Source organism: Anser anser (assembly GCF_964211835.1).
Source record: "Anser anser genome assembly, chromosome: 2".
In the NCBI taxonomy this organism is placed as follows: Eukaryota; Metazoa; Chordata; class Aves; order Anseriformes; family Anatidae; genus Anser; species Anser anser.
The window spans coordinates 101,454,570-101,480,302 of record NC_139721.1 but is presented as its reverse complement, the minus strand read 5'-3'; the positions used below and the strand labels follow the sequence as shown (position 1 = coordinate 101,480,302).

At 40.9% G+C, this 25,733-nt stretch overlaps 1 protein-coding gene and 1 long non-coding RNA gene across 8 annotated transcripts in view; both read right to left on the bottom strand.

Moving 5' to 3' along the window:
* Positions 1–15,501, bottom strand: part of RALA (RAS like proto-oncogene A) — a 28,369-nt gene extending 12,868 nt beyond the window's left edge. The window contains exons 1-3 of one of the 7 annotated variants that reach the window (XM_083822013.1): positions 14,749–15,354; positions 11,664–11,833; positions 11,305–11,474 (exon numbers count right to left, since the gene is read on the bottom strand). The gene's annotated coding sequence lies outside the window, so the exon portion shown is untranslated. Of the gene's footprint in view, positions 1–6,960; positions 7,051–11,290; positions 11,475–11,663; positions 11,834–14,748 lie in introns of those variants that run through there. The other 6 variants (XM_083822012.1, XM_083822011.1, XM_083822010.1 and 3 more) reach the window with 6 other exon arrangements.
* A 2,555-nt stretch (positions 15,502–18,056) lies between these two features.
* On the bottom strand, positions 18,057–25,672 carry LOC310893284. The gene is made up of 4 exons (XR_014578874.1): positions 25,217–25,672; positions 23,299–23,380; positions 21,728–21,841; positions 18,057–18,687 (listed from the first exon to the last, which is right to left on the bottom strand). It is a non-coding gene; the product is annotated as an uncharacterized lncRNA (long non-coding RNA).
* Between the last annotated feature and the right edge of the window lie 61 nt (positions 25,673–25,733).

Sequence of the window (25,733 nt, the reverse complement as noted above, 5' to 3'; positions counted from 1 at the left end):
AAAATTAACAGAGACTGTGGAAGAAATCCTCTTGTGCATAGCTCAAAAAAAAAGAACACTTTCATGTTTCATGTACAGTACTTTTTTATTTTCATTTTTTTCCAATCTTGAAAGTGCAAAACTGTTGTGAGGCCAGAAGATAAGTGCAGGCCCCTCCTGCAGCAGAACCCCATGTTATTGTACAGCAGAGAAAGGTTCACACAGAACCAAGCAGGGTGTTGTCAGTAGCTGTATAATCCATTCATACAGGTCAGCTTTTTACCACACCCATTGGTAATCCCCACCCCAGCAATAATGCTGATGACATACACAAGAGTATTTTTAAACAGTCTTTTGTGTAGCCTAACAAGTTGGAAGGGAAGTGAAAGCTTAACTGGTTCAACAACGTACTTCCATACCTTTACTCAGAAAGGCCAGAGTGCTGTCAAACCACCATGCTGTGGATCACTCCTCACCTCCGCTGCTGATAAACTCCTAGGAAACTGCCCTTTCCAACATGCTTGAGCAAATAAGGGCACAAATGATTGACTCTCGGTGGCTGCTCAGCCAAAGTAAGCAGTTCTCTATGCTCCTACAGTTGCTCATTACCTGCTTGCCGATAGCCACCCCCACAGTTCTGTGCTCCATCTGATGGCAGGCTTCCAGTTGGAGCCAGGATCACTTTTGTGGAGCTGGGTAAGGGAGCGATTAGATTAAATCAGGAGAACTGCAGGAGAAGCAACTATAGTTCACATTAGCATCAGTCACGGCAACTTGTCCAACAGCACAGAAATCTAGTCAAGGGGAAGAAGACCAGGTAGGAAAATAACATCATTCCGTGTAGCAAAAGATACTTGTGACTCGAGGTATAAAATTGCTGCCTCTCTCAAGCGACTGGTATCTACCTGTAGTAACGCTGACCTTTCCAGAGGTCCACACCTTGCATGGTAGGTCCTCTGTGCAAGAAACACTGTGGTAGCTGTAGTTGCCAGTGGATTCAAACATGACATTCAGCTCTACTCACCTGAGGAGCAAGCTGGAGAGTGCTCCTGTAGTGGGTCTTGGACAAGGAAACTATAGATGTTTGCATCACATTAACTCTTGCATAAAGTCTTGGAGCAGACTGGTTATTCAGAACCACAAGAGCAGATAGGATGATCAGCTACCAGGACAAAAAGAGGTTTTCATCTCCAGGGACAATGTTTTCTGGCCAGATATCTTTTAAAATATGTGATAGGGAGGGGAAAAAAATGAGTAGGAATCTTTGACCTCCCTACTACACATATTTATTTTGTCCTCCTATCTACTTCTTCAGCCAAATAAGCTGAGACCTAAAAATAAATTTATGGGTGAAAAAAAAAATGCTTTTTATCCCCTTAGTCGTCTTGCTCATACAGAATACTCCCCTTAGATTATCCCAATTTCTCAGATGCTCTTTGGAAATGACTTCTTACAGAATAACCTCCTCCAAAATATTTAATTGAAGCATGCTTCCTTACAGGTCTGTGCCAATTGTCCTCTACATCCCTCCTCAGTGCCACAATCCTGATGTTCATACTCATGTTAAAAGGGAGAAAAACCATGGCCAACAGAGTAGCTGCACACCAACCCAAGCAGGGCAAACCCAGCTCACATTGCTTTCTTTCCTACAGAGAGAACACTGACAGATGTTTCCTCTTTAGCCAGCATCAGATATATTCAGGCAACTTACAGGAACAATCAAATTCAATGCACCTAGCCCTGTCAAAATGTACCTGAAACCGGCCAACAGGCCACAAATTAAGAAAGCACAGAGCATATGATCAGACAGACTCATTTTTAAAAGAATTTGACTAAAAGGGGTCAAGAAGCTACTCTGTCCATTTTGATCCCCTCGAGTCTCATAAATGCAATGTCAATGAGAGCAGAGCAGGGAAGGAGAAGCATTACACTGCAAAGTCGCATCACTACAGGCAAGAATTCAGCTGGCATCTTCTGCAGTGCTATACATAAAGCTGAATACAGGCTTTGTGAAAATGCAGTTGTCCTTAACAGGAGAACTTTGATATGCTGCAGGCATTTGTTTGAAGGGGACTAGTTAAACATAGCTTTGTGTTTAAAGATAATCGGTACAGTTAGTATAGTAGATTCTAGTTAATAAGAGATAGTGGTGCCTTTCTTCAATTGTAAAACAGTTTCTTTTATTAGTATTTGTATAGCTTTCTTAAAACTATGACATCAAAACTGAATTCCTAGTCTTTTGTTTCTATTCTCTTCCTTAATGGAAGACTGCATAAAGATTTGCAAGACTGTAATATTAACCTCATTACCCACTCATTTTTATGATGACCAACTTTTTCCCTGAGGACTGTTTCATATGGAGAACATCAATTATAACTGGTAGCTCATACATCACAGCACTTGTTTTTACTCTTTTTTATTCAGCGACACAGAATTTGATAAATTTGGAGGAATAGAAGTGATTTCATTGAAATGTGAGCTATAGGTACGATATTAAGAACTACAAATAGCGTGCTTTGACCAGAATACATCCGGAAAGGCAAAATATTCTACTGATTGCTTACTGAACAATTAAAGGAAATTTAATAATGGAAACCCATGATCTTCTGAACAAATAACCCATTTTATTCATTAAGCAAATACCTGCACTATTATGTACTTTATGCTTAATATAAACTATCAACTCCAGAAACATAAGCTATAACTTCCGATTTCATTCTGAAGTGAAAATTTATAGTAATTACTTGACAGTAACCCCACATTAAGTGAGTTTGAACGTTCGCTGAAGTTTCTCAACTCCTGCAAAGCAACTTGCAACTCTGTTGTCTCATATGGTCTACAGGTTGCAAAAGTTCAGCGTTCTGAGGAAAAAGCGCAGAAGCAAGACTAAATAAAAAACACAACAGGGCCAATGCATTTCCTGTCTCCAGGAATCATCAAGCAATCTAACCTTACCTCTACCTTATCTGTTACTAAAAGATCACCGTTTCATCAAGCTACTTCATTTTTAGTAGCTTCATTTTGGTTAACAATAGCAAAATCATGTTCAAGAATGTATGGTTTGAAAATGATCAGTGCAGATCAGCATACTAGATCCAGAGTATCTGGAAGACAACTCATGAATGAGTCAGATATTCCTACAACAAAAATGTTCCTGGAAATGGAAGGAGGCAACTCCAGGCAGGCTGAGCCTAACTAGTCATCCCTCCCAACAGCTGGTTGCAATTACAATATTTAAACCAGATCAGCAGAAACACCCCATGACCCAGGAACAGACAGGATACATGAGGACATAGGATAGGATACACGATGCCAGCTGTTTTAAGAACTGTAGAGTAAGGAAGCTTTTGAGGTTAGATCAGCATTACTTTAATAAGCGACATTCCATGTTTCAAGCTTGACTTATGTTTTTACTGCAGTTTAAACATGCAACATCTGTCAAGCTCAGCATGAAGTAACATCAGTGTTGTATTAAGGTAGAACAAATATTTCAAATATTAAATAATCACTATAAACTCTAAGTAGTAGCCTAAAGAAAGATGAAATTGAACCCCAATTTTACATCCAACCTATCTTGGAAATAACTAGTATCATTATACAAAGAAACAGGCCTTCAGAAACACCTTCCCAGTAAGTCCTTTCCTTTCTCCTGAATATAACCCTTTGACATAAACCTGTTAAACTGGGAATTAGGATTCAGTTTCCCATGACTTTAACAAGCAGTCAAACCACACTCAAAGTTTGGTAGGAACTCTTCTTTCCAAAGCTTTCTAATGCACACTATAAAAAGCACTTGTCTCTCCCACACCCACAAAACAAATTTACTAAGGTGGTTACACAGCTACTAAGGAAAGTAAAGAACAAAAAACCAACTTAAGTTCAATCTCTCAGCAGCAACAAATCTCCTCAGGCAAGAGACCTGTATTTCCCAGCTTCTTGAGATGGGTACTTTGAACTGTAACCATATCCAGGCGCTGAAATGAGAAGAGTCAACCAGTGAGCTCCTCCAGTAACTGAGGCCCCATCCTTCCTAAAAATCACATTGCACCGCTATAAAGAACAGCAGGTCCCTTCATGCCAGCAGCACTGTGCTCTGAAGACATCACCACAAGAACTGAGATCCCTCCAAGAAGTCACTAAACAGGAACCAAGCTCCCAGCTGTCCTGCAGTCTTCCTGAGGCTCCGCCGGGCCTCAGTGCCAGCTTCTGGGAACAGCCTGGAAGTAAGCCGCAGCTTTTGAAGTGAGACTAGATCTGTATTCTATGGGTTTTAAGTCACCATTTCAGCATTTGGTTATCAAAAAGCCTCTTTGGCATCTTGCAAGTAGACTTTTGAGGAGGCGCCTCCACAAAAAAGTTTCTTGAAACCCATATGGAGCAGCACAAAAAAGCCTTGAAGAACTGAACACCAGAAATATTCTGGAACAAAATCAAGGTCTTAAGATTTTAAACCTTGCAGGGTACTGAAAAGAAAGTGAACAAGTTACATCTCTGTCCACATAAAGAGCTGGCAAAACACACAACATGATATCACCTGCGTGCCTGCGACACTGATATAAACAGAGCCTGCCAGTCTGATCAATACTCTCAAACTGTTCCCTGACTGAACATGGGAAACATTGGACTGCAGCGGCTCCAGCCTACACACAATGCAAGTGTTACAAGGTCCCTCAGCTATAATTTAGTACCTGCTGAAGATTCCTCACCTTTTGTAAATTACGTGACGGTTGCCATGGAACATTTGGAAGCCTTCTAGGTACCTGCCATGGCTCACCTGGACTGATCCAGAGATCAGCGCAAAAAAGAAACAGACTCGAGCCCAGCAGCTAGGTTAAAACCAACAGCAAGCTTGTTTTCATAGTTCAAATGACTGAAGTTACACTGTGAAGTAATTTTGTTAAAATACACATTTACACCAGAATCTAGTTCATTACCTGGCTGGTATCCTATCTCAGTCTATTGTAATCACTGAGGGAACCTGAGCTTTCTGACACTGACAGCACTGAAGTGTTGCTTTAACACAAAGTGTAAATGCCCTGTCTTCTCTTAGAATTCAAACCTACACATTTAGACACTTAACCTAGAATATTAACAGAAGGTTCTCATTCTGTATTGATGTAACTTTATATAGCATGAAGAGAGAATTAACAGTAACAGCAGTCATGACAGAAGACTGAACAGCCATTTCACTATGTGAAATTCATCGATGCTACAGACTTGCAGAGAGGTTCATCTAGGAAAGATTCAGAGGCAAGACAGACTAACAGGTATTCCACTAGATTTTCTAGCATAAGCAACGCTCAGGAAGAAGGAAAGACTAAAACTGAAGATGATGACATATGCAGACAAAGCTTGCATACCAAATACCCATAATCAAGTATTGTGACAAAAGTCAATTTACTGTCATGGGAGATGCCATGTAGAACAGCTGCTAATATTGAATTTTATTCAGCATTTGATGGAGAACAAAATCACCTTTTTCCCATTCAGATAAGTGTCAGCAACAAGGCATAGCCTACAAGGATGAATTTTCCTAACACAGAACCAACAAATTGGGGCCATAAGTTAGTGCTATTTGACTAAGGACCAAGGGAAGCACTTCAAGGACATGGTTAAACTAGTATCACTTAAGACATACTAGCCACAGACATTTTCACCCTGCATTTCAAGGGCAAGAAAGCATGTTAGGAAGCTATGATTTTTTTGACTGGGATAAGTCAGGTATCATTCACACTTGCACAGAGCTAACGCTTTTCAGCTGTTCTGGAAAGCAGCAAAAATGGAGTTCCCTAGAAGGCACTATGCCAGAACTTGCAGCAAGAGCCTCAGCATTTCACTTTTAAAAGCAGTTCAAGAGCTCTGCTTTCAGAAGGTTGCTCACAGCATATTCAGTATCATAAAAACAGCTTTTTTCCCCCCTTGGTCAACCATATTTCAAAAGAAAACTCGACCATATCTGTGTGCCCTTTTTGCCCCTGTACACTTCCATTTCAACATCCATTAAACATATTTAAGGAAGATTAAAATGCAAGCATTCTGACTTGGCTTGACAAAGTAAGGTGTTTAAACAAAGAATGAAGAAGGTTTCCAAAAGATGTACTTGAAAAACATAGGTTTGCCAGAACGAGTCCATAAATCAAGATTTTCTCTAACACAAATATCACTTTTACTGTTAACAACACCGTACTCTTTCCTCAGATTGAAGCTCAGAATGTCAGATGTGCATTTCTGAGAAAAAGCAAATATCAATAAAGTCATTTTTAAGGCCAGAAAGGATTACTTAAGATCCCCACTTACTCAGACTGAAACTCCAGCCAAATAGTTTCATTGGTCTATAGGCAGGAAACTTAACTTGCTACACAGAAATCTAGAAAACAATGGTATCTGCGAAGCAAAAACAAGTTCCCTCTAGGCTGATGGCAGGCTGCATCAACACTCTCAGGCTGATCTATAGAAGGGATGCCATCAGTGTTTGCGTGTTGCATGCACCTTGCTGCACAGTGACACTAATCCTGATGTTGATAGCTCAGGGAATTTATCCTGCTCAAAACAACTTATTTTGCCTCATTAGCCAGTCATATAGTATTATGGTAAAAGAATCACATGGACACCCTTAAATCCCTTAAGGTATTAGTACAGAAAGAATGAACACAGAAGCCTTGTTTGAATAACACTCCTATGAAGTTCTTGACATAAAAAAAGTTTAAGCTTTCAAATAAAGCATTTGAGGCAGATACTGCCTTCTTCTGTGTGGCCAGTGCCCAGCTGGACAAAGTTTCAACAAAAGCAGAGTCAAAATACCAACTTATCCTAACAAGAAATCCCCCACTTTTTCTTAATTGGCTTTTGGCAACGACAGATGCAGGAAAATAAGTGCTCCAGCAGGTACAAGCACATTTACATCAAAGGCCACAGCACAAGTGGTGCAAGCACACAGGACCAAACACAGATTATTAGCAGGAGACATCACGAAGGAAGTACCACTAAATTCTCTGTCTCCTCTTCACAAATACAGGCAAGCGTTCTCCCCCTCCACAGGCAGACTGCATCAATGCACCAGCCAACTGGAACCTAACAAAATAGGAGTGTGTTGGATTTTGCATTTCAAAAAAAATTCCTTTTATTCCGCTGAGGAATCATCCAGCTGTAGCAAACAAATTTCATTAGTGAAATCTGACTTGGCAAAGTAAGTTACTTAATCATTGTATGACTTTGCCATCTGTTGTACCACCCCATTGCAAATGTGTAAGTACTCTTTTGTAGTAGTACTGTAAGAGCATAACTTTTGCAGCCATATATGTTCCAGTAAGTCCCCCCCTCCTGTTTACATTCTATACAAATTTCTCTGCCTAAAAGCCTAATAATTTTTCTGTTTTATTCATGGCAAGAAGATTTCATATGCATGACTCAGTGAATAAGACTGGTTTGCAAATACACAAGGACTTGTAATTAACCTTTTGAGAAGGTGATTCAAATGCACAAGTGGTTATAGACCTGATGTTGCATGTTAATATGACACTTATGAAGCTGAAACACCACTGAGTCTGACCCCTCCCAATCTTGGATACAGTTTATCCTAAAACTATTAGAGTTATCATTTGAAAATTTGGCAGTCAGTCTGGTAGACCTAAAAGACCCAATCGGCAATTAATTGCCTTTTAGTTCAATGTATACTTGACAGTCACGTGACAATGGTAGAGTTTAATGGCTATTTCACGTATTATGGGCATAAAACAGACAGTCGCTAGAAATGGATGGCAATTGGTTCACAAACTTAGCATGAAGTTTTTAATATTCAGGTCAATTTATCACTTTCCACATTAAGTGCCCATGCAAAGTGGTTTTGATCTTGTCCTGCTTAAAATACTGATAGAGTTTTTTTTTCCTGCAGTAGGCCAGAAGACATTTCCAAGTTAAATGCTCTGAAAATGTAAAGTAACTTTGAAATTTGTTTTGTTGTTCTCACTTGAATTCCTACAGCTCTTATCATGCACATAATTCAAAACACTGCAGAACTGTTAAATGACTAACAAGAATAAAAATTGCTAAGTTTTAACACAACAATCTCTAAAAAGGTGTTCTTTCTATTATGGAAATGCACATAAAAATCACAGATTGATCTCTGAATGCAGAAGCAAACATGATGTGTATTCCAGAGTTTCTGGGTACCCAAGTAAAGCAGATATCAAAAACATAAGTAGTAGTTTTGCAATCGCACAGCAAACTCAAGAAATCTTAGAACAAGCAACAGGAAGGATGGTATACATCACTAGATGGGTCTCAAGCATCTCTCTTCCTGTGGTCAGCCACACGACACGACAGCTACAATGGCATTCCAGCAGCGCTCACTGACCACAGCTAGTTTATTTTAAAGGTCAGTCCCTCCAGGGAAGAACTGTCTATGGCAAAATCTGATATCTTTATCAACATTTAACTCAGTTAAATCTACACATTGCAACACTAAACACTACTAAGTGTGAGCTGTATTCCTTTCAGTACCCACGAATGTTTAAATTCCAATGAGAAGCATATGACCTAACACCTTTTCAACATTGCACAGTGTAATATAGGATTTCCTCTGGCCTGAAAAACCTTCCCTACTGCTGACTTATGAAAACATTTTCTTTCCAGCTGATCACTTGCATGCTTTCGATTCAGCTGCAATAACTTCTAACAGTGTCAGTTCTGCAGAGTCAGAACCTAATTCCACAGTCTTTTTCCCTCAGGGATTTATTTCTTTCTCCTTAATACACATACAGGCTGAATCCTGCATAAATTCTGGAAGAGTTAGCTTTGTTAAAACCCAGTTCTGTTGTTCACAGATAATGGTCAGCAGGAAAGACCTCAGTCTGTTGAGAAAGAGAAATTATGTTTCTGAAAATCTCTCCTTTAAACTACTGACAAATCAAAAAATAACTATGCTAGCCTGACTGGGATAGTTATGAACATTTCAGTACTGTATTATATTGTATTTCACTGTTCATATTTCTTTAAAAATCCTAGTATTTGGCTGCAAAACTGTTTCCTGCTTCAGTTTCTCCTCCAAGAATTACATTTTCCCCCAAGTCTGTTAAAAAAAAAAAGTACTTGAAAGATTACAATATTAAACTTTGTTCATCAAGCAGTAGGTGGTTTTCTTCGAATTTGCCAAACTACACCTAAGATCGCTAATACTAATTTGGTTTTGCAGTTCTTTTCAAAATACTCCAGCCTGAAGAAACTCACTTAAACTATGCACATATTACACACATGGTCTCAGTCCTAACTAGCTTGCCTTGCAGAGAAGAATGCTTTTCTTGGATTATTTCTTTCTTCTGTCCCATTTGACTTTGAGAGCTATTAAGCACAGCCCTTGCAAGACAGAAAATACAACAGGGTTAAGCCTTCAATCAATCTTAAGAAAAACAGATGCTTTTCCACTACAAAAGTTCAACATGTGCCAAACCAACAATTACCTAAGAAGATCAAATTTGGCAACAGGATCGAAAAGAAAAACCTTTTGAAACCTTTAGAGAGACAGAGACAGGACAGTAAAGAAGTTTATTTATTTAAAAAAAAAAAAAAAAGCAGGACCCTCTAAGCTTTTTGAATGATTTCAAGAAACATTGCATATCCCACACTTTAGTAGTTGGACAAAAAGTGGTTGAGAAATACTAGCATTTTGGTGAGCAGCTGCCCTACAAAATCATTTTTTAAGTGTAATTGTAATTGTAAACCTACCAGTAAATCTAATAACTATAAGCACTCATTCAGAGTTACTGGTTGATAGGGAGCCAGTTACATGGGAATACACATACAGGCTTTCCTATAACACTTTCTGGATCAGCTACTGGCCTCTTGAAGAACATCAATCTCATAACCCTCCTATTTCTGAACACAGGAAATACCTATCAGCAATGTCTGCAATGGGATTTTTTTTTTTTTAACAAAGCACAGAGAAATTAAAGATGTACCATATGTATGGGTTAAAAGTGAGTTTCTTCCCCCCTCACAGCAGTAACTGAAGGGTAAAAAGCACAGATCACAACGTAAGAGCCACGTTATTATCAAAACAAGATTTAAACAAGAGGACTGAGGTGTAACTTGGATTAAGATTTAGAATTTAACTCCTCTAAGTCTAAAGAGCCATGATAACTCCTGCTCAAGCTCTGCTACACAACCACAACTGAAAGACCCAAGTTCTTCCCAGAAAGAACGCTGCAGCTAGACAAATTGTTTGGATAACTTCACCCTTTTTAATACTTCTGAAACAAATGCAACTGTATTTTTGAATGGATTGTTCTAAAAATGGTTCCTTGTGTTGAACTACAGTTTAAATTAGTACTGATGCAAACCAAAGTAGTAATTCAGACCAGTAGCTTTCTTAAAGTCATTATTGTTCTTTTTGTAGTCTTCAATTAACAGGGACAAAACAATCAAGTAATACCATTTTATGCATCTCAACAAGCTACAGTGCATATCTTCCTATTCTGGTTCTCCAAGATGTTCCAGCCCACACTGAATTTCATGATGAAGATTACATGTAAGCCATCTTTTTTTTCACTGCAATGCTGTTTAACAATTTTAGAGGATGAACTTGCTTAATGAAAAGTCATTTCTGATATTTAGCCCAATGCATTTACTCTCTAAATTCTGAATGACCATGCAGGTCTGTATAGAGAAGGAGTCCAGACTGTAGTGTTTTCTTTCTAGGTCAAGTTTTCCTATTTTATTATATACCTTACTTCCAGTGCATATGAACGAACTAGAATCTCAGAGCCATCATGTTTGATCAGTAGCAGGGAAAAAAAAATAAATACACAACCAAAAGATGAAGAAAAGAGACTTCAACAATTAATACTGATATGGACCAGTGCTGCATCAGTGATTTCCCAATGTAAATTACATCAATGGAGAAAAAAAAAAAAAGCCCCAAACCACCCTTGCATTATATGTTTAAAAAATGATGGTAACTTCAAAAATGTAAATGTATAAAAGTTCTGAGATTTAAGTTGCAATAATGTCTACTAATATGTCTAGTAATAATCACACTGGTCCAGTCACTGGAGCACTGCATTAAAGTCTTAATTGAGATATTGTTAAATACAAATTTTGACCTCACAGAAACTACTTGTTAGAGCGTGCAATTTAAAGTTATTTCTTAAAATCCAAGAGTCCTGAGGGTTGGAATGAAGTTTTACTTGCATGTCACACTACAAAAGTGGAATTAATTTAGGTGGTTAAGTACATAAATAAGTACATAAAAACGTTCTAATTTAGTGGTGTCATACCAAAACAGCTCTGGCACACATTAATTGCTTTAATTCAGTACCTGATTTTGCTTACTTTGACATCCATGGAAACAGTGACAAGTGATTAAGGATGAGCTTCTCCCACCCTTGCTTCAAGGAGAGCCTTCGGGTCCATCTACTCAAACAGCTTCAATGGCACCACCTCAAGGTGGTGTGTTTTGGTCAAGGGTGTCAAGGATGTCTTTTGGGACCGGCACAGCATGCCTGCAGAAGGCAGTCACATTAACACTGTTTTTTGGTCTGTATAGCTTATTTCATTTTAAAGCCTGAAATAAATCCCACTGGGGAAAGTTTGGCTGGAATTAATTACTTCCACACTAACTGCCCTTCCCATGAAAGGGCAGAGCTACGCCAAGAGGACTGCACAGCCCTGAAACGACAGGTTAGCCTTACTGTGTGCTGCCTGATATGCTCCGTTCAACAGGAGTACTGGCAAAGAGCGGGTCACAAAATGTGTAGCTGGCTCTTACTGCTCTCAATAGAAGCTCCGTGTCTGGAAGACTTCCATGTTTACCGCACTCCGTTTAGTGTTGATGTGGGCGTTACTCATAAGCATTCTCAGACTGCTGGAGACAAGGATCAGAGTTAAAGATAAAGTCTAACAGCGGCACAGAAGGGGACAGCTAGCATTTCAGAGAGTAAAATGAAACAGGTACCAAGGCCTGAACACGTGGCAGATCCTTCCTACCTACATACCAAGCATAGGTACCAAGCTCCTTTGCAAAGTCACATTTTCCATAATTTGCGGAAGTACCAGTTTGGTCATACAGTGCATTTACTTGCAATTTTTTATCGAAACCTTGTGGGCCACTGCACCAGGCATTCCCATACTGTTGCATCAGATGATGTAGTAGTAAACTTATTGTTAGAGAGAAAAAATATAATGTGCTAAATGAACTGTACTGGTAGGAATTCAATTTATATTGTAATTGCTGAACTAAGGAGCCAATATCACAAAATAAGCATCATCAATTCTACTAAGTAACGATTGCAGAGTTACCACGCAACCAACTCCATATCTTGTTTGTGCTACCTTCTTTGCATTCCTGGCTCCTCTCCATATTACCATCATAAACTGATTACAGCTTAGCTTATTTTGAATTCTCTATAGTAACTGTCCTTCATTATACTTCCTCTTTACATTGCCTAACATCTCCTACACACCTGTTTCTCCATTTTTCCCCTCTGTGCACAGCATACCAATCTGTTGCCCGAGAGGTGCTAGAAATCTTGATGGACATAAAACTAATCCAAAACAAAACATTAGTAACAAAGACTAAGCCAGCCTGTACGCAAGGGCAATCTATCCTCTCTCATCAGGAAGTTCTAGTGCAGTATTACTTAGCTGATACCATATTTCTTCCCTACTCCCTTCCACTCCTAAATCCAGCACTGCTTTTTCTGTGGGAATTTCAGATTTTTTTTTGCTGCTGTGCAGGGCTCCTAAGCCTCAGCCGTATAAGCCTAATGCTCTGGTTGTGGGGTCTGTGCCCACCAAAGTGATCTGACAAACAGCTGTGACCACCAAAAAAGCCTCAGTTGGTAGGTGCTCGCTCCCACTCCCAAAAGTTGAGAAAACATAAACAAACCAGGACTTTCCAACTCCCTGGGCTGTCTGCAAGCCAGATCTGCTACAGTTTAGGGGACTCTAAATTCCCTATATCCACAAGGACTGGGAGTTTCAGATTCTGCAGACAGTAACACCTAACAGTAACATTTTAGACCTACCACCCCAAGATCTGACTTTCTTCAACACTGCATCAGGCAGACTAATAACATATAGCCATTCTTCCCTCCTTAATAATTCATACATCATTTTGCAGAACGTTCAGTGGAGTTGCAATAATTATACCAACTGCTCTATTTTCTTGGTTCCTTACATCCATTCTTCATAAGGTAGGAAGAAGACTTAAAACAGTCGTCCCATAATTGTGTGTGTGATGTGGGTAGGCCATAATATATTCACTAGAAAGCTGTCACTAGCATACCAAACTACCTTGTTCACTTAAAGTAGATCTCAATTTAGATGCAAAGTAATTTCAATAGCTTGGAGCCATCAGAAGTTTGCTGGAAGTTGGCTGTAAGTGCTCTCCATGGGGTGGGGAGCTCCCTGCCCAGAACACGCCAGGACCACTACATCCTATAGCACTTGCTTGGTTGGCAAAACAAACAAACCTAATCACCAAGTTACATGACTTTTCTTGTACAATTATTTCTTCTTCAATTGTGAAGCTGCGGGGAAAACAATGCTGTTGGCAATCAGCCAAAATGTTTGCCTGGACAACTTTTGACGTAACCAGACACCGTACCTACATTACTCTTTGATACCAAAGAGCCGACTACATCAGTTTCTAAGGTGGCAACATCCTTTGCTTCAGCAATTCTACTTTCCAAGTCAGACGCACTTGAAATTTAACAGGGGCAAAGGCTCATCTCAGACAGAACACTCCTGCTTCAGGGCAGCCCCTTAAAAAAAGTCAATGCAGGGATGTCAGAGGATGGCTTAGCGCCAGTTAAGAGCAGAACTGTTCTTATGGATGGGTGTCTGAATACAGGGGAGACTTGGGCTGCTGCAAGGCCTCCAACAACGCTTATTTAACACTCTCGTATTCCCCTTTGGTTGCTTTTAGCCAGCACTGCCTTATCTGCACAGCCACATCTCTCACCACCCCGACTCCACCCGCTCCCCCAAAAAAAACAATTTCTATGGATTATGTATATAAAGAGAACATGCCCACAGGTACAGATTACAACAAATGCATGGCGAGCCGACATTCTAGCTTTCTCTTCTGTGGCTAGACACCCTCTCCTTAAGGTTTAGGAAAACAAAAAAGACCTTATTTGAACACTGCCAAAGCGCAAGCAACTCTTAGAATACTGATTTCATCCTAAAACAGCTGTATCTTCCCTTCCTCAAATTCAGAGGAACGTGACAAAGCGAAGACTGAGATGAAGGAATTTGTAATAGTAAAGGTGCACGCTCACTATTTAGTGTCACAGCATATTTAGTCCCACCATTGACTTCTCATGCAGAGTACTGAAGGCTCTTTTTGACTGTTTTGTGCAACAGCATACCTCTTTCATTTTTATGGAAGGGGAAAAAAAGGCAAACATCACCAGCACTGGTAACCCCTGTAACTTCTACCATTAGGTGTCGTGTAATTCTTCTGCCACCTATTAAGAACGCACGCAACTTCCCAGGGTTTAAATGTTGGGGTGCATGCTATTAGGTCACTTAGCAGGCTGAAAAGAAGAAACATGATTTTTAGTGAAGAATCACTATTATTTGTGCTGATAACTAAGGGAATGTCAGCACCTTCTCCAAGTTAATGCAGTTCCTCTCTTTCCCAAAAACTGAAAGTTAACTGAAAATGATGAAGAACAGCTGCTGTGCTTGTTTTCCTCTTTTTTTTTTTTTTTTTTTTGCTGCAGACCTTTCCATAACCTATCAACCCAAACCACCAGCAGCGATACCTACCACTCCCAGCTGGGGAAACGCGAGGCTCTGCACTGAAGAACGCAAAGTCCCTTCCCGACGAGAATTAGTACACAGGGGTCGTTTCGAGCCCACTTCCCTTCTGCCAGGAGCACCCAGGCGTGCTCCGAGGCGGGCACCCAGCTGGGGCACACCGGTCTCCCCGCGGGGGGCTCTGGCGGTGCCGGGGCCCGCTCGCCGTACGAGGAGGGAAGGAGCCGGGGCCGGGGGCTGCCGCCGGAGCCCCCCGCAGCGACCACCGGACGGCTCGCCCACCCGCGGCAGCACCCAAGGGTGCTCCTATGCGGGGGGCCCAGCGAGCCTTTTGTCCGCCATGAGGGGGGACCCACCGGAGCCAACCCAGCCCGCTCCCGCTCCCCCCAGGCGCTCGCGACGCCCCCCCATGTCGCGACACGCTCTCGAGTCACGACACCCCCCCGTATCGCGACACCCCGCCCGCGTCGTGACACCCCCCGGGTGCTCCCGCCCGTCCCCGGGGCACCTGGGAGGGGCGGGAAGGGGCTGGAGGCCGGAGCCCGGTGTCGCGGTGGTGCCGTGCCCCCCTCCCGGCCCCGGCCCCGGCCCCGGCCCCGGTCTCCCCTCACCTGCGGCGGCGGCGGCGGCGCGGGGCGAGCTCCGGGGCCCGCGGGGCGAGCGGGCGGGGCGGGACGCGAGGGGCGGGGCTACCGGGAGCCCTGGCCACGCCCGCCGGCCGCCGGGCGGAACCCGCTTCCGGGAGGGAGGGGGGAGCCGGTTCCGCCGGGGCGCGGCCCCGTCATGGCGGCCTGGGGGGGGTGGCGGTGGTACCGGGCTGGCACAGGGTCGAGCCGTGCTCTTCAGCCCCGAGGGGACAGCCGAAGGGAACGCGAAGCACTGAGATTGATAGATTATTGAGTTTTTAATAGCTGGATCAGTGCATGAAGGGCTTTAGAGCTGCCAAATAAACCAGGGACATAGGAGGGTTTCCACATTAACAATAATTCAAATAACAACAACAACCCCTCAGTAACTGCATCCTCCACCATTAAATCAGTGACTGAAAGGGGAGCTTTGTGTAAACGCAGAGTGATTTAAGCACATACTGTGAGTGATGCAACGTCACCTAAGCATAATACACAAAATGACTGCTCAGTGTGTATTTTTGGTTTACAAGCTGTAACCACTCCAACGTTCACCTCACTGAAAATACTTGTGGCAATCAGCACTCAAGCCAGCTATTTTTTTCAAAATGTTGATAAGAATGAGGGGAGAATGTGAGCAGGGGCTACACAAACTGTCTTGACTGCATCCCTCCTTTCGCGATTCCTTGGCGGCACGTAGATTCCAGGTTTGGAAGCTCCAGTTTTTATCATCTCCGCTGGAAATCTTCCACCTCTACGTTCACATAATGCAGCCTTTGTGTGCAATCTGCAAAGCAGGTGCACTTAAAAACCTTCTTTGTTGTCCTTTGTGCTCAGCTTTCTGTAGGTTCTGACATCTTAAACATTTAGCCCATGTTTAGGCCATCTTCCTCTAGGATTTAGTTTCTTTGGCCTCATGTTTCAGTATGAGCTAATTTCTGCATAGTCCACAGAGTCTGAGAAACTGTTGGCAATAAAAGAGCAATCCAGATGCAGTTCTTTCCAATTTATTACCAGAATACATTCATTTATGCAAAGAAATGTTGGATCCTGTTAACTGGAGAAGAGAAAGGAGAAAAAAAAAAAAAAAAAAAAAGGAAAGCTGATAATACCAAACCAACAGAACAGTCAAAATGAGACACACAACATTTTTGATATTTTGCCACAGGGGAAAATCTGCATGCTAGCTACACTTAGTCTTTTAATGAGGGCATAAAAATGTTGGAAGAGTGGTAGCATGACTCTGTACACATACTGACTCAGGGGGCTTCATGAAATCCTGGTCCAAATTCAGCATCTCCTCGAGTATTTCTACACTGTATTAATTTAATTCCTAATACATATTGCAGAACACTTTATTTGGAAGAGTGGCTGAGTCATAGTTCTGGTGTCATTAATACTGTAGTCTGCAGCTGTTTAATACTTCCAAGTGTCCAGAGACACCAAGATCAGGATGTTAAATTTGCCCCTAATGATTATTCCCCATCTTCAGAATCCACATTCAACCATGCCCTGAAATCACACAGCTTTAAAGATCCTTAATTGTGGAAAAGGCATCTCTGGTGAATGACAAAATGCATGTGCACTCCTATTCTCCCTTTCTTGTTCCCTTCATCTTTCATTGTCTAGTAATTGTATCCTTTACCTCCACCTTGTGTGGAGGAAAGGGAAACCCTGTTGCTGAAATCAACCAAGTCTTTCTATTGATTTTAACAGCAATTTGGATCATAACTAAAAAAATATCAAATACATTCTTTTGGTCACTAGTGTTAATGGTTCAGGTTGGCAGTGCACCCCTGAAACTAAGCTCTGGATTGTCCTGGTTTACTCTGATTTGATTTAGATTGAAGAACGCCATGGAACACACAAACTGGATTTGTTTAGGATGAGACACTAAGACTAAGACGCACTGCAGGAGTGTGCTTCCACTGTTAATGGGCATTCTGTCCACAGGACCAGACCGGAGCTGGTCGAGTTGGTCCAAAATAACCTTCCCCCCGTAATACATACAGTGTGGCTGTCAGGTCCTTGATGCCAACTGTTTCTAACCAACTACCAACTTGGAAGGAGCATATCTACCAACTCTGTAGATATGCTCCTTCTGCACTACACTGCTTGGTAGCATAGACATAGCTTTTGTCCTTTCGATCTCCCTTTAGAGATATCTTATTTGAGATAACAAATGTCATTTTATTCTGATTTTCTTTTTTCTCCTGTGGTCCAAGCTGCGTATTATAATGCAATAAAAAACAATTTATAGCAAAATCCTCATTGTGTGTGAAATGTCCCCTGGCACCTTGCCTAAACCAAGCAGAAAAAAATGAGTTCTTTAACCCCAAACTGGCATAAATATTTCCATGGAAATGCATTACATGAATATTTCCCATTCAGTTGCTAGCAACTGGCCTTAATGAAAGATCTCTACAGCACCCGTGACATTTTAGGGCATTATTCTGGCTTTTCAGTGTTAGAGAGCAATTGGAATGTCAGAGGAGAGCGCATTTTGCTACTATTCCTCTTCATTGACTGCACAGGAACTCAGGGTTGGGCAGCCCAAGCTAAATGCATGTCTGAATAGCTCAGTGCTCTCTGGTATTTAAATGCTACAGTGGGCACCTAAAACTGTATAGACGATGTAGTAGGCACTTGCTGTGTGGCCCTAAGGATATATGTATTAATTGTCTTTTCTTTTTTTTTTTTTTTTAATGTATTAGTGTATGTGCTAGCACAGCTCTACACAAGAAATACTTGCATAGAAAAATTACGAAGTGTAATTAAGCAGAGATTTAATTAATTAGATGTTACTAGTATTCATTAGGTATCAATAAACTAAGAAATCAACTGATGCAAGAATTTAAATTATTTTAAAAAGCTGAAGATAAGATGGAATATGCAAAACAAGCCTGAATCTTTGGGGGAAAAAAAAAATTGATGTGCAACTTCCTTACCCAGAGAACAAATTTAAAAGCAAAACATACTTGTTTTCTTTATGCTAGCATACATTTTATAGCACACAATATATATCTAAAGTATACATAATTTAACACTGTAATTTTATCTTAGATTACTGTAGACATGAATCATGGCCTTTAGAAAAGGCAGTCTTTACCACACATAAAATGTTTGTTCTTCCTTCAGAATCTCAATACATCTTCCAAGGTGAGAGAGACTTCATTTTACTAAGGGACAAAATAGAAAGGGAACAAAACCACTTACTTGTTTTTGAGGACTCCCACCCTCCAATTTCAGCGCGGGATTGATTAGCCTGGCATCTGCTGTGCCTGTGGGTGTGTAGGCCTTTGTGTTGTGAAGTATTCCTGAGCTGAAATCAATACAGGGTTATTACGATTTCTTGGTATTATGGGTAATTTCTTCTCTTTTATGCTGGCTGCACAACTGTATTAGAATTTATTAGACAACATTTTATTGCCAATGCATAAGGATGTGTGAAATTTATTTGTGATTTAATGGAGTTTCTAAGTAGCAGGACCGAAGAATAGAAACCACCAAGCTCAAATCCAGCATGTATTCTGGGGAGAATCACCCACCAACAAAAGGAAAGAGCTAGAAGCTTTCACTTGGCACCATCTTGTACCACTTATGAGCAATAGTAAGTCACAATGAGTAAAGAGTATGGCAAACTATTGCTTGATTAATTATACACATACTCATAGGTCCCAACTATATAACCCTGTGTGCTTTTGTGTTTGTGTAAGGGTTGACAGGTTTTAGTAACTTACTGTACTTATGGTATATAACTGGCATGCTCAAGTGCAGACTTGGTACATAGCTCCCACTTTACACAAGGGAGGGCAATGGCTGCTTTGAGGGGATAGTGCATGTACCAGGGGGTTGAGCATCCCTCTGAGTGTGCCTGTTTCTCTCCAAAAACCAGCAGGATAATGTGACATGACCAAATTTATTGTGGTGCCTGTTGCTAGGCAGAACAACTGCAGGTCTTAGTGGACAACTTACTGGACTGGGATTCAAGTAATTTTCATTCTAATATCATGTTGTCATTAGTCTGCCCTGATTTTGGCCAGTCCACTCTGTAACCATTTCCCATCCCAACTTTCATCTGCCTTCTGTATGTAGAGGTTGAACTCTACGGTGTGGGAAAAGGCTTCTATGCTTTCACTGCATGTGCAACCCAGAGAATATTTTTATGATGTGCACAGATAAACATCAGCTACTACCAAAATGAAGCAATCCAGTCCAGATTCTGAACACTACAAATGAACACATACACACAAGAAGTTTGTGTGGGCAGTTGCTCCTACTACTCTTGCTCAATGCAAGGACATCTTAATGTCACCTGATTGAGGAGCTTCCAATCATCAGTGACCGCCTCCAAACCTGTCACACACATCCCCCTACACTTGCAAACAGATACATACTCCCTAAAAACAAGATAGTGGGATTACTGTAATAAACAGTTGGGTAATGACATATTTGCATTTGCTTAGCTCTGGTAGCTTTACGAATTACATTTTTCTCCATACTCCATCTGGGCTAGTCATGGCACTTAGCACTCACAACTTTCTTACCAACTGGAAAAGTTTATCATAGAATCATGGAATGGTTAAGGTTGGAAGGGACGTCTGGAGATCATCTGGTCCAAGCTCCCTGCTCAAACAGGGTCACCTAGAGCACATTGCACAGGATTGCATCCAAGTGGGTTTTGAGTATTTCCAGAGAAGGAGACTCCACAACCTCTCCGTGCAACCTGTGCCATTGCTCTGTCACCCTCACATTAAAGAAAAGTTTTCTCATATTCAGCCAGAATTTCCTGTGTTTCACTTTGTGCCCATTGTCTCTTGTCAGTTGCAGACACCAAAAAGGGACTGACTCCAACCCCCTTGACACCCTCCCCTCAGATATTTATACGCATTGATGAGGTCTCCCCTCAGTCTTCTCTTTTCCAGGCTAAACAGGCCCAGCTCTCACAACCTTTCCTTGTACGACAGGTGCTCTAGTCGTCTGATCATCTTCACAGCCCTCCTCTGTACTCGCCCCAGTATCTCCATGTCCCTCTTGTACTGGGGAGCTCAGAACTGGACACAGTACTCCAGGTGGGGCCTCACCTGGGCTGAGTAGAGGGGCAGGATCACCTCCCTTGACCTGTTGGCAACACTCTTCTGAATACCCCCTAGGACACCTAGGTGGTCTTCCTGGCCACCAAGGCACAATGCTGACTCGTGGTTAATCACCAGGACTCCCAGGTCTCTCTCTGCAGAGCTGCTCTCCAGCAGGTCAGCCCCCAACTTGTACTGGTGCTTGGGGTTATTCCTCCTGAGGTGCAGGACCCTGCACTTGCCATTGCTGAACTTCATGAGGTTCCTCTCGACCCAACCCTCCAGCCTGTCGAGGTCCCTCTGAATGGCAGCGCAGCCCTCTGGGGTATCAGCCACTCCTCCGAGCTTTGTGTTGTCAGCAAACGTGCTGAGGGTGCACTCCGCTCCATCATCCAGATCGCTGAGGAATAAGTTGAACAGGACTGGACCCAGTACTGACCCCCGGGGGACACAGCTAGCTACAGGCCTTCAACTAGACTTCACTGCTACCCTCTGAGCTCTGCCATCCAGCCAGTTCGCAACCCACCTCACTGTCCGCTCATCTAGGCCGCACTTCCTGAGCTTCCCTATGAAGATGTTTTGTGAGACAGTGTCAAAAGCCTTGCTGAAGTCAAAGTAGACAACATCCACTGCTTTCCTCTCATCTACCCAGTCAGTTATCCAATCGTAAGATATGAAAAGCAGTATCAAAACACTTAACCAGAATAGGATAATATAAAATATGTAGCTTACATGGAAAACATATCCACATGGCATTGGTGTAACACTTTCGTGGCATTGGTGTAACACTTTTAAGTGGCTTGTGTTGGGACTGAGGTCCTTTATGGTATTGCCTTTCCTGAAAAATGTGTCCCTCCCACATATACTATCTTACTGAAATCAGTATTTACCACTGAGTGCTGCTTCTCTTTCAGTCTGCATTTTATATTACTCAGTTCCCAATATATATACAGTCAGAACACTTAAGCCTAACAATCACATCCAAACCAATATTGGTTCAAAATAGCTCAAAGTAGATCTAAAGTCATTTCACACTTCTGCCAAGAGAATAACATAAACCCATTGTAATTTATTTTTCCAATCTTAGAGTTGTCTATATCAATATTTCTCTCATCTTTTCCCTTTTATATGTTTTCTGCTTTCCATACCCTTCCTTTTCTCTTGCTCCCATTTTTCATACTTTTGCTTTTTCATTTTTTTGTGTGCGTTTTTACAGTTTCTCCTCTTGTGTTTCGCTAGTCTCTTTCCCAATTTCTTTCTTTTCTCCTTTGAATGCTTCCTCCTTACTTCTGTTGGGGATGTGTTATGGTGGAGTCAGGTAAGCTGCAGTTCAGTTGCTGGTTCTGCTGCTGCGTCAAACTTCAGCAGTTACCTTCACTCCCCAGCTCTCTGCTTCCTTATCTGGAAGGACAAGATAAGTAATCTGATCTCCTGAGCTTTGAGACATACCAGTAGAAAGCTCATTTAAGCACAGTTTTCCTGTCTTTCTCTATTTCATCTCTTCTCTACCTCAATTACTTTCTCAATGAGTTCCATTATTTTCAGCTCCTCAGCTAACTCTTAGCTCTCATTCTTCCCCCTTTTCTCCTTACAACAGTAACATTTTTAATGTGGAACTTCAACATATCATAGTTATTACTGATATTCACATAGTATGTGTGTTATAGACCCTTTACATGCACTTTGTCTCTATTTTAAAGGGAAGCTGGAACAGTTCCACTGATTTCAGCTCTGATCACCAAAGAACTCGAATGATGGTGCAACATCTGCTTTTAGTTATAAAAATGATCAGAAGAATCTTAGAAAGATGAGAGATGTGGGTTGAGCAAAGAATGTCCGGTTATGAATGCCAGTTATGCTGTCCTATGAAACCCTGTAATGGAAAATGTGTGCATGTGAAGCCAGTCCTCCAACACCCAGTCATGAGGTTAATTTAAGTCGTGTGCCCCTAGTACTTTTGGGAAAAGACTCAGATAATGAACACCTGGGGAGTATAATGCTAACATCAATCAGAAATCAAATGTTAGACATATCTCCACTATGCTCTGAGGAAAAGATATGCACTGTCAGCATCAATGCATTTCTACATACATGACTATTTGCTATGAACCTATTTTTTTTATCTCTGTCTACACAGCTTTTGGCATTAGAGGATCTTAATCACTTTCAGTGAAAGAGGAGAAAACCATGAAAGCTTGTTGGTGTTATATACCTCGGACTACAGTGCCAGAAGTGCTATTCAGTAAGTTGTGAAGTAGAACTGGCTTAGTCTCTATGGCTGTAGTAAAATAAATGCAGATACCACTATTCTGATATTACTTTCTGGAACAAAATATTTATACTCCATAACTGTGGAAATGATGTAGAGTGTTAAGGTAACATGAAAAAACATGTCATAGTATTTATGGATTGTAAAGCCGTAAACTATAGGCCATATTAAACTAGGTTAGAACTTGTTGGATCATAAAAGCCGTAAACTATAGGCCATATTAAACTAGGTTAGAACTTGTTGGTTCATAAAAGCTAAGCAGCACTGGATTTAGCTAACCTTAGATGGAAGATCAGCCAGGGTAGATAAAAGAATTGTTTGAATACATCATCACTTTTACATCAGCTCTTACTCACGTTCCAGTTACATGCTGATTTTATAGCTGTATCACTGCTGATAACTCTAAAATCCCATGGCATTTTGTGAAAGAACGCATTACCTCTGATCTTCTGACGAATCATCAATTCAGATAATCACAGCAACAATTCAGATAATCACAGCAACAACACCTTTTATACATCTTGTAGTTCTAACTGGAACCACTGATTTTCACTCACTGTCCCAGACCCAATTCTGTATTTTGACTTACTGCAGGCTGTTAGGGAACTGCTGTTTTCTCTGATCTACAGTTCAGCTGAGGGCTTCTGGAAAGATGCAATTCCAAGAAAGTGCTGGAAAAAGACCAGTGAAGATATTGCTGCTGATTTATTTTGATTTTTACTCTTCAGAGGAGAAAAAAAGTGATCACTGGATGTAAGATTAATAGAAAAAGTACCCTCCCCCAAACAAACAAAAACAAAGGAACAACAACGAAGTGAAACAAACACAAAAAAAAACAACACAAAAAGCAAGTTGCACTGAATACTGAATTCACAGAATATCTTCTAAACTGCTGGCATTGAAAAGTATCACCAGTATGCAAAGTTTTCCCCTGTTGTATAATAAGACTACAGTATTGTCAGTGAAACAAATAGTTAACTTGAATTTATGCAGGAATATGTCTTGAAAATCCATCATGCCTTTTTTTTTTTTTTTTTTTTTTTAGAAAAACAAAGTACCATTCAATGAAATGGAAAAATAAACAGAAATGGAAGAAATATGAAATTACAGAAAATGTTATTTTTCACATGAATCACAATGTTCCCATGGTGTGCACTGTCAAGCATATTACTGAGTCAGGAATTTAGCAAGATGCAGAAAGCGAATGACAAAAATAAACAAAGTAGTAATAATAATGAATTTCTTAAGAGGTCTCTAAGGAAGCATACCAGTTTTAACCCTTCCAAAGGGGATCATATTACCTCTAATTATTTGAGAGTAAGAGAAAAATTTCTCCGGGGAAAACTTATTTTGTAACTGTACACATTAAAGTTTCTTTCAGATACAATTTTTGCTGAACACACAGACAGAGTAATCTAAAAGAGGTAGGCACGTGGGATTTGTGTGGCAATTCCTCTTATCTTGTACTCTGATAACAATGCTTAGCCAATTGCCTTTTTTTAAATATATATATATGAACTGACCCAGTTAAAGATTAGTGTATCTAATAGCTGCGAGATGCTATAATTAGAACATTTTAAATTATTTAACACTTAACTCTTCTCTGGAGCGTGGAAATTTGATATAACAGTTCTGAATACTGGAACGACAGACACCTTGATGGGAGGAACTTTCTGACAGTACTTGGGCTGATGTTTCTCATATATGATCTCAGTCAATGTTACAGTTTTATATAGGTAGGAAGGCTACTACTTGTCTTGGAATCTTTGTCTTGTTATGAAAAACTGGCACTATCCCTTATCTGACAAAGCAATTTCAGTTCATCTATCTAAATATATACATCTCAGCACAATAGAAAAATTATTCAGTACCTAAAAAGTGAAGTGAATTTTAGGCTTATCAACTGTGCTAGACTGTGAATACTTAAACTTCAACCCCTTGTTTGTTCACAGGACAGCTGGAGTCATTGTCACATTCACAAAGACTTCAATAAGTTCTGGAACTGGGCAGAAGGTTATGAAAATAACCCCCAAAATACTAAATACTACCACGTTGTGGTATGTCACATGTGCACACACGCATTCACATGATTGGGACTGAGGCAACCGGCTTATTTTACATGGGCCATAATACATGATCTTGCCTTAGCAGAAAACATTTTGATACATTTTTCAAACAAAACTAAACTAAAATGCCTCTCTAAAGATGCTAAGAACAATATTAAATGGACGTGCCACGTCACAGGTAGTGCTCATGATTATACCTGCTGTCACTTCCAGTGTCAGTTTAAAAACAAATGAATATGTAAAAGCATAAACCAGGTTAATTTTAGGGATGTGAAATCTACCCCAAGTGTGCAATTACATCATCAATTTACTTGATCACCTTTCAACTCCTTTGTAAAAGCTGAAATGCTAAAATATTTAATTCTTTCAGCTGCATTGACAGCACGTTATATGTTTGACACCCTTCTGTTTGTAAACAAACACCTTCTTTCTTGCACATACCTTGTAACTCTCCTGGGATTCCCAGGTCCATGCGTAGTTTTCTCTGTAATCTCCTTTACATCTTATGTGACTATCTCAGGCACTACAGCATGACTGGTGACACAGCTGAAAACAGAAAGCATGCTGTAAAACAGCTTGAAACACTGCCCACATGGGGTTTACATAGGAGACATACTCTTCTTGTTATAGACCTGGCATTCACCAGTGACCAAGTTTCAAGCTAGTGCCTGTACAAAGGCCCAGGATTTAACCTGGCCATTGTACATTGATACCTGTGTACAAGGAAAGTAGCCACAGGAGGTGGTCACAAAAGGAAAGCATTATAGAAAACCATAGTCATTTTTTCCCCTCACAGCCCTGAGCTAGACTGAAAGCTCCCTTTTGGAGCACTTCCCTACTTTGCTGATTGAATTTTGCTATCGTACCTCTGCCTGCATTTTAGTTAAATACTTCCCTGAGACTGCTGCATGTTCTGAAAAGATGGGGACAGACATTCTGTCTTCTCCTGAGGACCAAG